The 12,109-nt window shown below is 42.5% G+C and overlaps 1 protein-coding gene across 1 annotated transcript in view; it reads right to left on the bottom strand.

Annotated features, from left to right (window-relative positions):
• RESF1 (retroelement silencing factor 1) overlaps positions 1 to 10,779 on the bottom strand; it is a 55,365-nt gene extending 44,586 nt beyond the window's left edge. The window contains exon 1 of the mRNA XM_040438946.1: positions 10,510 to 10,779. The gene's annotated coding sequence lies outside the window, so the exon portion shown is untranslated. The remainder of the gene's footprint in view (positions 1 to 10,509) is intronic.
• Between the last annotated feature and the right edge of the window lie 1,330 nt (positions 10,780 to 12,109).

Genomic DNA, 12,109 nt, shown 5'->3' with positions numbered 1-12,109 from the left:
ATTTGGAAAAAAAATCCTAGAATTCTTTGGCATTTTTGGGTACTGAGTTGGTTCTGACACAGGGAGATAGCTTCTTTACCCTTACTGTGTTGGCACGTGACTAGTGACTTTATGCATATTCGGCTAACTTTTTTTTAATTTTAGCACAAGGCCACAATATAAAACGTGAAAAAAATGAAAAGGGTCTGAAGACTTTCCTAAAGCATTGTACACATATCATGAGTCTGTATCGTCTGTCTTCTCCAGCTGGTATATTCCCCCTAGAAGGGAATTCACAGTTTAACGCCTACAGACAACTAGGTGAAAAAGCCTTTAGGGATTACATCTAAATTCTGCCAAGTGACTTTACCGTTCCAATCTGCTTGCACTCTTATTTGACACTGTTGTCCAAATCCCTGCAATTCCACATCAATGTTGGTTCTGGCACAGGGAGGGAGCTTCTTTACCCTTACTGTGTTGGCACGCGACTAGTGATTTGCTGAAAGGGACTGGTTGCCTGCCTTAGTTCAATATATGAGCTACTGAGGCAGACTGCCAGCCCCCTTCAAACATATCATTGGTCATGTGCTGAGGAAAAGGAGGGGGTCATCGGGAGAGGACTCCCTTCCTGTGCTGGAGGAAAGCAAAAGCTTAGTGACCTTTAAGCTCGACAATCTCAGGAAAAAGAGGTGGGTTGCAACAGTCATGTGAAACTCACTTTATGCATATTTGGCCAAGTTAACTTTTTACTCGGTTTCCAGAATTAAATTTTGTTTATTGCCTTTGTATCCCAGCAATGTCAAAGAGTGGCCAGATATCTTATTCCTCTTTCATCTAACAGCGTAATAGTTCCCTGAAAAACCCTCAGTTATAGACGAGCAGCTGGCTTAACACCTTCAGGACCTTGTCACTGAGTAAACACACAGGGCCAGATTAATCATTACACTTACATCTTACGCCACTTTTACATATGTCCAAGGTCACTTTTGGCCAAGTCAGATTTATTAATGGTCCTTTAATACTGTAATAAATGTGGTTTGACGGTAGCAGTTCATCCTTCAGTAAGCGGCTATACAAAAGTTGCACGTCTTTACGAAAAAGACGCATTTTCTATTAAAAAGTTGCTTAAGATAAGCATGGTCCTCACTGGAGTGAAATTGCGCAATTTTTTGTGACTTTAAAATGTTGCAATAGTAAATCTGTCTAAAGATTAATTTACATAAGAAAACACGCCCACTTTCAGAAAACTGGCGAGCATAGAGCAGACCCAATATAAGTCGCAAATGTTTGCGCAGTTTTAGCGATTGCGCAAAAAATGTGACTTTCACTCCATTATTTTGACTTGAGCTAATGATAAATCTGGCCCAGTGTCAGGATAGTGATAACCGCTGTTACAGACAGCTGATTGGTCACACCACCTATGACAGACAGTCACAGCTGTCCCCAACTGACGATCACTGTGATTGGGTCAGTCAATCCAGACTGACCAATTACAGCTAAAGGCGTCTATTTCAACACCGATCTCCTCAGTTTTGTCATTATTGTGACAGTGCTGAGGAGATAGAGTGTGTGCTATAAATTCTCAGCAGTACACTCCTAATTTCTGAGATCGCAACTGCGGCCTGACATTCTCTCTCCCTTCCCCCCCGCAGCGCTGAGGAGATCGGAGCTGTCTCCAATGCTGAGGACATCGGAGCTTCTTGTAATTCTCCATCTCCAGTGCTGAGGAGAACGGAGCTGTGGATTAGCCTACCCTCCCCCCTCAGCTGCAGAGTTAACCAATTCAGTCCCCCTCACACCTCCACAGCCGTTCCTTAGAGCTCCCTGATGCTGTGTGACCAGTGAGCTGTGCCTGCCCTTCCCCCTTAGCTGCAGTTAACCCCATGTGCTGCACTTAGACCCCCATACCCCTTCCCTAGTGTTGTGTGACCTGGGAATAAAAGGCAGGAAGCTGTAAGTGTATTACAGTGAGTTATACACCTACAGCCAATGCATTAGAATACAGAAGTACGGTAATAATGCATTGTAAAGGGGATCAGACCCCCAAAAGTTAACGTCCCAGAGTGGAGAAAAAAAAAGAAAAGTAGAAATATTAGGTATCGCTGCATCCATATCGACCTGCTCTATAAAAATACCACATTACTTAACCCCTCAGAGGAACACCATAAAAAAATGTAATAAAAAAAAATAAAAAAACACAAAAAGTGCAATACCAAGCGATCAAAAAGTCATATGCACCCTAACAGTACCAATCAAACCGGCATCTCATATCGAAAAAAAATGATACCCTACATAAGACAGTCACCCCAAAAAATAAAAAAAAAATGTATATAAAACTGAAGCAACCAAAAAAAGTAGTCCTAATTGGTATTGTTGCTCTATAAAAATACATGACCATTGTAGATAGCAAAAAATAAAAACTGTGCCAAAACAGCTATATTTCTTGTTACCTTGCCTGACAAAAAAATGTAATATAGAGCAACCAAAAATCATATGTACCCTAAAATAGTACCAACAAAACTTTATCCACCTTATCCCGTAGTTTCCAAAATGGGGTCTTTTTTTGGGAGTTTCTACTCTAGGGGTGCATCAGGGGGTCTTTAAATGCGACAGCAGCTTAAAATTATCCCAGTGAAATCTGCCTTCCAAAAATCATATGGCATTCCTTTCCTTCTGCGCCCTGCTGTGTGCCTGTACAGCAGTTTATGACCACATATGGGGTGTTTGTGTAAACTACAGAATCAGGGCAATAAATATTAAGTTTTGTTTGGCTGTTAACCCTTGCTTTGTTAGCAGAAGAAAAAAAATGGATTAAAAAAAATAAAAATAATGGAAAATCTGCCAAAAGAGTGAAATTCTGAAATGTCATCTACATTTTCCTTTAATTCTTGTGAAACACCTAAGGGTTAACACAGTTTGTAAAATTTGTTTTGAATACCTTGAGGGGTCTAGTTTCTAAAATGGGGCCATTTATGGGTGGTTTCTATTATGTAAGCCGCACAAAGTGACTTTAGACCTTAACTTGTCCTTAAAAAGTGGGTTTTAAAAATTCTGAAAAATTTCAAGATTTGCTTCTAAACTTCTAAGCCTTCTAAAGTCGCCAAAAAATAAAATAGCATTCACAAAATTATCCAAACATGAAGTAGACATATGGGGAATGTAAAGTAACAACTATTTTTGGAGTTATTACTTATTACTATTATAAAAGTAGAGAAATTGATATTTTGAAATTTGCTCATTTTTGGTCAATTTGGATTTTTTTTTTTTTTACCACTGGCATGAAGTACAATGTGTGACAAAAAATAAAAAATCTCAGAATGGCCTGGATAAGTAAAAGCATTTTACAGTTATTACGACAAAGTGACACGCCATTTTTTTGCAAATCAGACCTGTGCAGGAAGGTGAAAACTAGCCCGGGGTTGAAAGGGTTAAGCCTCACAAAGTGACTTCAGGCCTGAACTGGTCCTTAAAAAGTGGGTTTTAAAAATTTTCTGAAAAATTTCAAGATTTTCTTCTAAACTTCTAAGCCTTCTATCATCCCAAAAAAAGAAAATGTCAGTTACAAAATAATCCAACCATGAAGTAGACATTTGGGGAATGTAAAGTAATAGATATTTTAGGAGATATTACTATTATAAAAGTAGAGAAATTAAAATTTAGAAAATTGTGAATTTTTCCAAATTTCTGGTAAATTCTGAATTTTTTTCTAAATAAAAATGAAATATTTTGACTCAAATTTACCACTGTCATAAAGTACAATATGTGACAAGAAAATCTCAAAATGGGTTGGATAACTAAAAGCATTTTGAAGTTACCACATAAAGTGACGTCAGATTTACAAAAAATGGCCTGGTCCCTAAGGTGAAAAATGGCAGGGTCCTGAAGGGGTTAAAAGATAGATCTTAAAGGGATAAAATAATGACTTCTTAAGGCTGAATGCACACGGCCGTGGAACACGGAGGCGAGTGGTCCGTGGTATCCCGGCCTGATATCCTGCCGACAGCAGGCGCGCGCGGCGTCATTGGTTGCTATGACGCCATGCGCTTCATGCTGCACTACAGTAATACACTCGAGTGTCAGCAGAATGGCAGGCCGGGATACCACGGACCACTCAAGTCCGTATGCATTCGGCCTAAGCCTGTAGAACCAGTTTGCCAACAAATCTGGCATTTGTTTCCGTGCTCTACTAATAAAAACAAAATGCAAAAGCACAAAATGTTAACAGTCAACAATTTTAGGTGTATTGGATACCTGGTTCTTAGAATTTGTACAGCACAGTCAGACACCAGTCTTCAGCATAATACAGCGCTTTAAGCTAGGGCTAAACGGCGAGGTGCTGCACAACAAAGTACCACAAAAGGCTAACCATTTTAATGCTGCAATAAAAAATAAATATAATCTAGCAAAAATGTTTGCAACTTGAAACTAGAAATCCAACAGGGTTGGACTAATAGCAACTTGTACCAAAGTTGCCCTAAACTGAAATACAACAACAACATTTATCATATGCAATGTATCCGTGTAGCCCAGTCCTTAGGAGACCAACAAAAATGTTTCAGAAACTGCAGAGATTTCTCCTCCTTCCCTCCAAACAAGGCCACATTGCCATTCCTTCAGGGCTCATCCAGTGGTGGTCTAATAAAAAAAAATGCACACAAGGATAGGAGAAAAATCGGCGCCACTGCTGCAATACGCCCAAAAACACCCCAAATAGGAACAATGCAACCACGGCTCAACAGCTGCTGACAGGATCGTGTGGTGCCCAGCAAGGAGCTCAAGCAGACTCTTCGTAAAGATAATGTGGCAAGTAGAAAAGATTGCGGCACTCACCACCGTCATGCAAAAAACTTCAATGCTTTATTCATACGTATAACATGAAGGTTGGCAGGCTGGGGGAGCGGGTATGCTCTTCACTGCTGGTCGGCGGTGATAGCAGTTTCGCGCTGTCTCGGACCGCTGTGGAGTCTCTGCACACAGCCGTGCAACAAATAGGCGTCAGCCCGACCATCGCTATGGTGACAACAAGACGCTCCACAGGTGAACAGAGATACAATTAAAACCAAACCGAAACAAAAAGACCGCGTATGCGCACATACATATATATATATAGCACTGACTGCAATCAGGAAAATTGGGTGCACGTTCCAGGGGAATCGACCTCTTACCCCAATCAATGAATCCAGAAAATGGACGGCACTATTGATTGGGATAAGAGGTCAAGATAGGGATGCATGAGGGAACAGGACATAAAGAGAAGGTAAATTTGTACATATACAAGCATGCAGGATATGTTTAAAGAAACACGGCCATGTCATTTTTGTCTAACAAAAAGACCAGACCAGACCGTGACAGTGACCACCTTTTTTTCCCTCCTGGTCCGGACAAAAGATAGATAAAGGGGCAGAGAAACCTCAACAGGATATCTAAGACGGCCAACCAATGGGGAGGGGAGGACCAGAGTGTGGCAGTGGATTCATCTGGCAAGTATACTGCATTCCTTGCCCTGAGAACATGTGTTCTCAAGACTTAAATACCGATGACCAATCCTCTGGATAAGTCATCAGTATCTGATCGGTGGGGGGTCTGACACCAATCAGCTGTTTGAAAAGTCAGTAGCACTGTGGTCTTCTTGCAGCTTTCCCTTGGCAGAGTGACAACACGTTCATTGTTCACATGGACTAGGAGCAGCTCCGTCCCATAGAAGTGAATGGGGCCAAGTTGTGATACCAAGCACAGCCGCTGTACAATGTACTTGGTAAGCAGGGAGAAGACCATGGCCTTCTCAAACAGCTGATCTGCAGGAGTCGTGCGTATCGGACCCCAACCGATCACCATTTAAATCTCGGAAACCCCTTTTAAGTTGGAAACAGACAATATCACCCAATAGGTTTTCTCCAGACTAAGAAATTGTAGACATGCCAGAAGTCTGTCAGTTATGGGACAGGGGATTTTTCTCCAATTTCTACAAACATTGTTGTCTTAATATAAACTAAAGAGGTTGCCCACTTTGGACGATAATTTTAGTTAATAAGGTTCCATAATGATACTTCTATCTGTCCTCCATGCTCAGCCGAGTGTGAACTATGATGAAATCTAGACACAAGTGTTCAATTTGCCTGCGGCGCCGTCACGAGGAACACGAAGCAGTACAACACCCTTTGTTCCGATGAACAAGAGAAAAATTACCATATGTAAGCTTTAAATCATGTATGAAGATTCAAGTCCAAGCAAATGCCTCTAAGACAACTCGACGGCTTATAGAACTAAACTGTCACCTCCCCCGAACCACTAAAGGAAACGATAAAGGAGATACAAAGTTAACAGAACTTTTTATTTTTAGATTTTCTCTTCAGGGCTAGGGGGAAGGCCCGGACAAAAACATTACTGTATTTCTAATTTTCTCCATCATCTTCAGGCTCCTTAATAAATTTCTTTATTAAAAGTAACCCTGTGGATGTAGGCTACTGAAAAAGTCAGATTTTACAACTCCAGAACACAGGCTGCCCTAAACAGAACATGGACACTGCTAAAACATTTCTAGGGCAGTGCTGGGAAACCTAAAACTAAAATACCTAAATATCAAAATTAACAGAACAAGACAGCAATGATTTTACAAACCAAAATCTATGGAAATAGGACTGTTTATTCCAAGTAACTCTTCAGGAATGTCCTACAAGTAATTGAGAACAGGAGACGGGGCCTCAGCCGAAACCCTTGGGGGAGTAGTTGAGGCAAGAATGTTCTTCCTAAGCTGAAACCTGATGCCTTTAGGCTAGGGCTACACAAAGACATGTGTCGTACCAATGTCGTGCGACAATTTTTATAATGATAGTCTATGGTGTTGCACTGCGACACGGTCGCAAAAAATCCATTTGAAATGGATTTTTCTGCGACTGTCGCGTCGCAGTATGTCACATGTCGCAGTGCGACACCATAGACTATCATTATAAAAACTGTCATGCGACATTAATGTCACGCGACACGTCGTCGTGTAGCCCTAGCCTTGACACTTTAAAATCCCTCAGCAATCCGTTATTGTTGTGGCTGTTTTCTTTAGAGATGGGATTGCCTTCATGGGGGTACTTTCACACTAGCGTTGTGAGGATCCGGCAATCCAGCAAGTGTTCCGGAATGTTGGCTGGAGAAAACACTGCAGCATGCTGCGGTATTTTCTACGGCCAAAAACCGTAAAAGGGACAGAACAGAAGACATCCTGATGCAGACTGAACGGATCGCTCTCCATTCAGAAGGCATTAGGACAAAACTGATGCGTTTTTTTCAGGTATAGAGCCCCTAGGACGGATCTCAATACCGGAAAAGAACAACGCTAGTGTGAAAGTACCCTTAGCTGCTGTCCTAGCTCCCCAATTCACATGCCTCACCCTTAAAGTGGACCTTTCAAGTTTTTTGTTTATTCTAAATATCTTTACTTGCGGGGTAACCCCCGCTGACGCTGCCACCGTGCCTGTTATTTAAAAATATCGCTCCTACTCCCTGCATTGCCCCCCTGTATTTTTCCCGCTCAGTATGTTACTACTGAGCATCGGTACAGGGAGGAGACGCCAGGGTTTCTCAATGGGAGTCTTTGTCCCTGGCTGTGCCATCGGAGAGCGTCACAGCAAGGGAGAAGGAGACGCCCATTGAGAAACGCTGACGGTTCCCCCTCCCTGTACCGATGCTCAGTAGTAACATACTGAGGGGGAAAACTACAGGGGGGCACAGCGGGCCTAGGAGCAATATTAAAAATAAAAAAAAAGGCAGGGTGGCAGCAGGGGGGGGGGGGGGGGGGGGTTCCCCCCCGCAAGTAAAAGGTATTTATCTAGAACAAACAATGAAAGGACCGCTTTAACATTTCCTCTTAAGGGGTAAAACGGAGTTGATAAAGACAATATGGATAACTGCTTTTTTCCCCCAAATAATGTCTCAATCTCCATGCCGTATAACCTACAGCACGGGTTTCCAATGGATCAAAATAGGGGGTGGCTGTTAGGAATATTCTTTTCATTCCCTCTTATTGGTACCCTAGTACCAGACTTAAGAATCAAATCAAGCTGAATACTGATCTGGCGCCAGAGAGAGCAACTTCTCACACAAGACACACTTCTGGTGTTGTTCAAAGTCACTCTGAGTTGTTATTGATCTCGTGAGACATATATAGTCCTAATCCAATGACATGATGTTTAAGTTAACCAATCACAAAGTAACACGTCGTAGCTAGCTACACATTTCAGTTATCTTATCTTTTATCAGAGTCAAGGCTATATGTGAGCAAAACACTTAGTTCTTATGAAATAGTTTCCCAAGAACTCTTTACCCCTGTGTTCCTGTGTACAGGATGTACTAATGTATAGATAGTGATGGAATTTAAAGCTTATATACAAAATAGACTTTGGACTGTAATAGAACCCTTCAGTGGCTTCCATGTGGATATGTGCCAGAGAAAATCCATTTAGCGAATATATCCATATATAAATTGTTGCATAAATAAAATTGTTAAAAGGGTTGTCTGAGTTATTTTTTTATTCTTTTTTATTTTTCTAACTAGGCTAATGTAAGGACTTTACAATCCACTTTATCTCCAGTTGCTCCTTTCTCAGATTTCACTGAGGGTCACATGACCTGCGATGTTTGCTCTCTCAGAGCTGGGAGAGAAGCTGAGTCACTGTGTTGGCCACGCCCCCCTGCACTGCCAGCTGCTGCTTATTGCTCTCCCTGGATTGAGGAAAAACCATTAACCCCTTCAGCTGCACAAACTCAGGGCTGAAGACTTTACTGAGTAGCTGCAGGCAGTGAGGAGACAAATGCTGGGTACAGGAGCTGACAGAGCATTGCACAACAACAGGTAGGGGGAAGATCCTTTGTGTATCAGCAGCAGTGCCATTGTAATCTTACACATACAACATGCTGCAGAGTTTCCCAGCTGGCAGACATGTCACTTAGAGCAGCTCTTGTATTCACTCCCTTAGCAGAGCAGGGGGAGGGGCAGAAATTGTTGTTATTGCAGATAAACAAAGGGCCAGAAGAGAACCAGGGAAATGAGGAAACATTTTTTTTGCCTAAAACTTGCTTATATATTGCTGCCCATCAGATTTACACAGTGCTATTTTTTTTTCCATAACTCAGACAACCCCTTTAAATCTCATGTTTTTCAGCTTTTATAAAAAAGGACAAACATGCCTACAAAAAAAAAAGAAAATGTCAGCTTGACTGAAGATAAGCTTATCAAGGGTCAATATTGGCAAGTCAGCCTGACCCCATTAAAAACCTATCCAAATAGCAATGGATAAACCAAAAAGGACACGTATAATAAAGGCTGGTCAAAGAGTGGCTCCTCCTCTGGAGGACTCAGATGGTTGCTTATACATTTAAATGGGTGACCGGCAATACCATGCTCCTCCTGTAGTGGCCACTGTAGGGGATTCTGCAGCTGATCGTCAGGGGTTTTAGCGGTTGAACCTATGGAGATTCCTTGCTCGTTAAGCCCCTTAACCCCTAAATGACCAGCTAATTATTTCCATGTTTAAGCCAACATGACTATCTTCTCATCGACATGCTCTAGCTTTTATGTTACTACTTCAAAAATTCTCTTTTTAATTTTTTAGAGTTGCGAATGTAGAGAAAGTGATTTGACATTGGCTTTTTTATTTTATTGTTCACACTGTACATTATTTCAAACTAGTAACCAGTTAAATGAGTTGTTCTGATTATTTTGGTCATGTGTCATTTTTATTTTTTTGCTTTTATGCAAAGTTTACACCATAAAATGTATTCTATGAAAATAAAAATAAAAATTTATTCCTTTAAATAAATTAGTCTCACAGATTATTTTATGCTTTTAACATATTAGCTTACTCCTGTACGCCAATACTCTATTACCCAGCCTCCGATCAGATCACTGGGAAATCCCCCTATGATCATGCAGCAATCACAGGGTTAACAGCCAGGAGTGGAGCTACCGCTGATCCTGGCTGCTCTAGGGACCAGAGCTGCGCACAGAAGTAGATCAGCGGTGGTCATTAAGGGAATGGTCAGGGGCAATTCAACCTTAGTAGGTCATCTAGCAAAGATGTTCTGCAGAAGCTGCTGTAGTATAGCAAAGCTAATGATCTGTTTCCCTGTCCTTTGTGTGGTCTCGTGCATTTTAACCCTGTGCTGAGCAGCTCCTTAGCTATCGTGGACTCACATTTTTGGTCTAGACATTTACCAAGGGGGTTGTGAACATTATTTTAAGGAACAAATAGTACCAGAGATGCAAAACCCACAAGTATTAACAGCAAGGAGACAGGGCGACCCCCAACAGTGACATTAAAACAGCACATGCACCCATTATTCTATTGGCTTCACTGCTAGGACATTGTCGGAATGCACCTGGAGGATCAGGATGAACAGTAAGATAAAGGCTGCAATCTACACATCTAATAGAAAAGCTTTTTAGCTAATATGAGGGGGGGGGGTCTCCCGAGCACAAGGGTTAACAGGAGTTAAAATACATATTTAATTGAGTGAAAAAGAGGCAGAAAAAAAACTTACAGGAAATCCTGACAACTCCTCTTCAAACGGAGAGCGAGCGCTACATGAGAAGTCCGCAGAGCGCCCACAAAGTGCGAGCAGCAACAAACTCCACAGGAAGTGACCACTGAAGAAGCAACATGAAGTTTAGCACAAAGAAGTCGGAAAACAACGGGTCCCCGGAAGGGTCATCCAGCCAGGACGCCCGGCATGCAGCACTTACACGAGTGTCCGCTGCTCAGCGATACAGCAGCCCCTGCCCCGCTATGCGCGCTACCTCTCCACACCGAGCCCCAGTCCACCACATTGAAAAGAAAGGCGGCGCCCAAACAACGCGCGTCCAATCACAGAGCGGAGGGGGCGTGTCAAACTCCCGCCTTTGAACGTTGCCACCCGAGAACGCACGGCGGGCGTGGCTGGATAAGTACGTGCAGTGCGCAGTTGCCATCTTTAAATATGGCAGTGTTGGCACGGCGGGAAATTAGCGTTACGTTGAATCGCAACATGATAGATGACATCAGATATTAGACAATATTACATTTGCTTCTGTAATATGACCGATGCGTTATGTAATGCGCGTGCCCTGATTTACCACACAGACCACTGCGGGCAAAGGTCTTTGGAGACTCAAGAGAGACACCTGCTGGTTATTAATAGAAACTGCGTGACAGAGTTTATTCATGGAACCCTATACTGGTGGTTCACTCATAGCTTGAATTTTTGACCATTTTTGGAAAAGGTTCTTGTCAGTGGGGAGATTTTTAAACAGATCCGTATGCAATCCGTTTAGCGGATCCACCTAGTACTTTAAATTGATTTTTGTACAAGGTTAAGATGGAAAGTGCTGCATCCGTTTTTTTTTCTCAAAAGATGGAATAGTGCAGACATCTGTATTTTCCCTTAAAGGGTTTCTGTCACCCCACAAAACTCTTTTTTTTTTTTTGGATAGTTATATTCCTTATAGCGCGATATAGGAGAATATAATAGTCTTACTTACTTTCATGCGGCCGATTCTTTAGAAAACGAAGTTTTATAATATGTAAATCAGGGCTCTACCAGCAAGTAGGGCGGCTACTTGCTGGTAGCCGCAGCAGAAAACCGCCCCCTCGCCGTGTTGATTGACAGGGCCAGCCGTGATCTCCTCCTCCGGCCGGCCCTGTCAGTATTTAAAAAATCGCGCGCCTCTGGTCATTCGGCGCAGGCGCTCTGAGATGAGGAGGCTCGGCTCCTCAGCACTCCCTCAGTGCGCCTGCGCCGATGACGTCTTCTCTTTCGGTGATGTCATCGGCGCAGGCGCACTGAGGGAGTTCTGAGGAGACGAGCCTCCTCATCTCAGAGCGCCTGCGCCGAATGAACAGAGGCGCGTGATTTTTGAAATACTGACAGGGCCGGCCGGAGGAGGAGATCACGGCTGGCCCTGTCAATCAACACGGCGAGGGGGCGGTTTTCTGCTGCGGCTACCAGCAAGTAGACGCCCTACTTGCTGGTAGAGCCCTGATTTACATATTATAAAACTTCGTTTTCTAAAGAATCGGCCGCATGAAAGTAAGTAAGACTATTATATTCTCCTACAGTCATGTGAAAAAATTAGGACACCCTTTGAAAGCATGTGGTTTTTTGT

This window comes from Bufo bufo, chromosome 1 (genome assembly GCF_905171765.1).
Source record: "Bufo bufo chromosome 1, aBufBuf1.1, whole genome shotgun sequence".
Classification (NCBI taxonomy): domain Eukaryota; kingdom Metazoa; phylum Chordata; class Amphibia; order Anura; family Bufonidae; genus Bufo; species Bufo bufo.
Note: the sequence above shows the minus strand (reverse complement) of the source record. Positions and strands in the feature narration are given on the sequence as shown.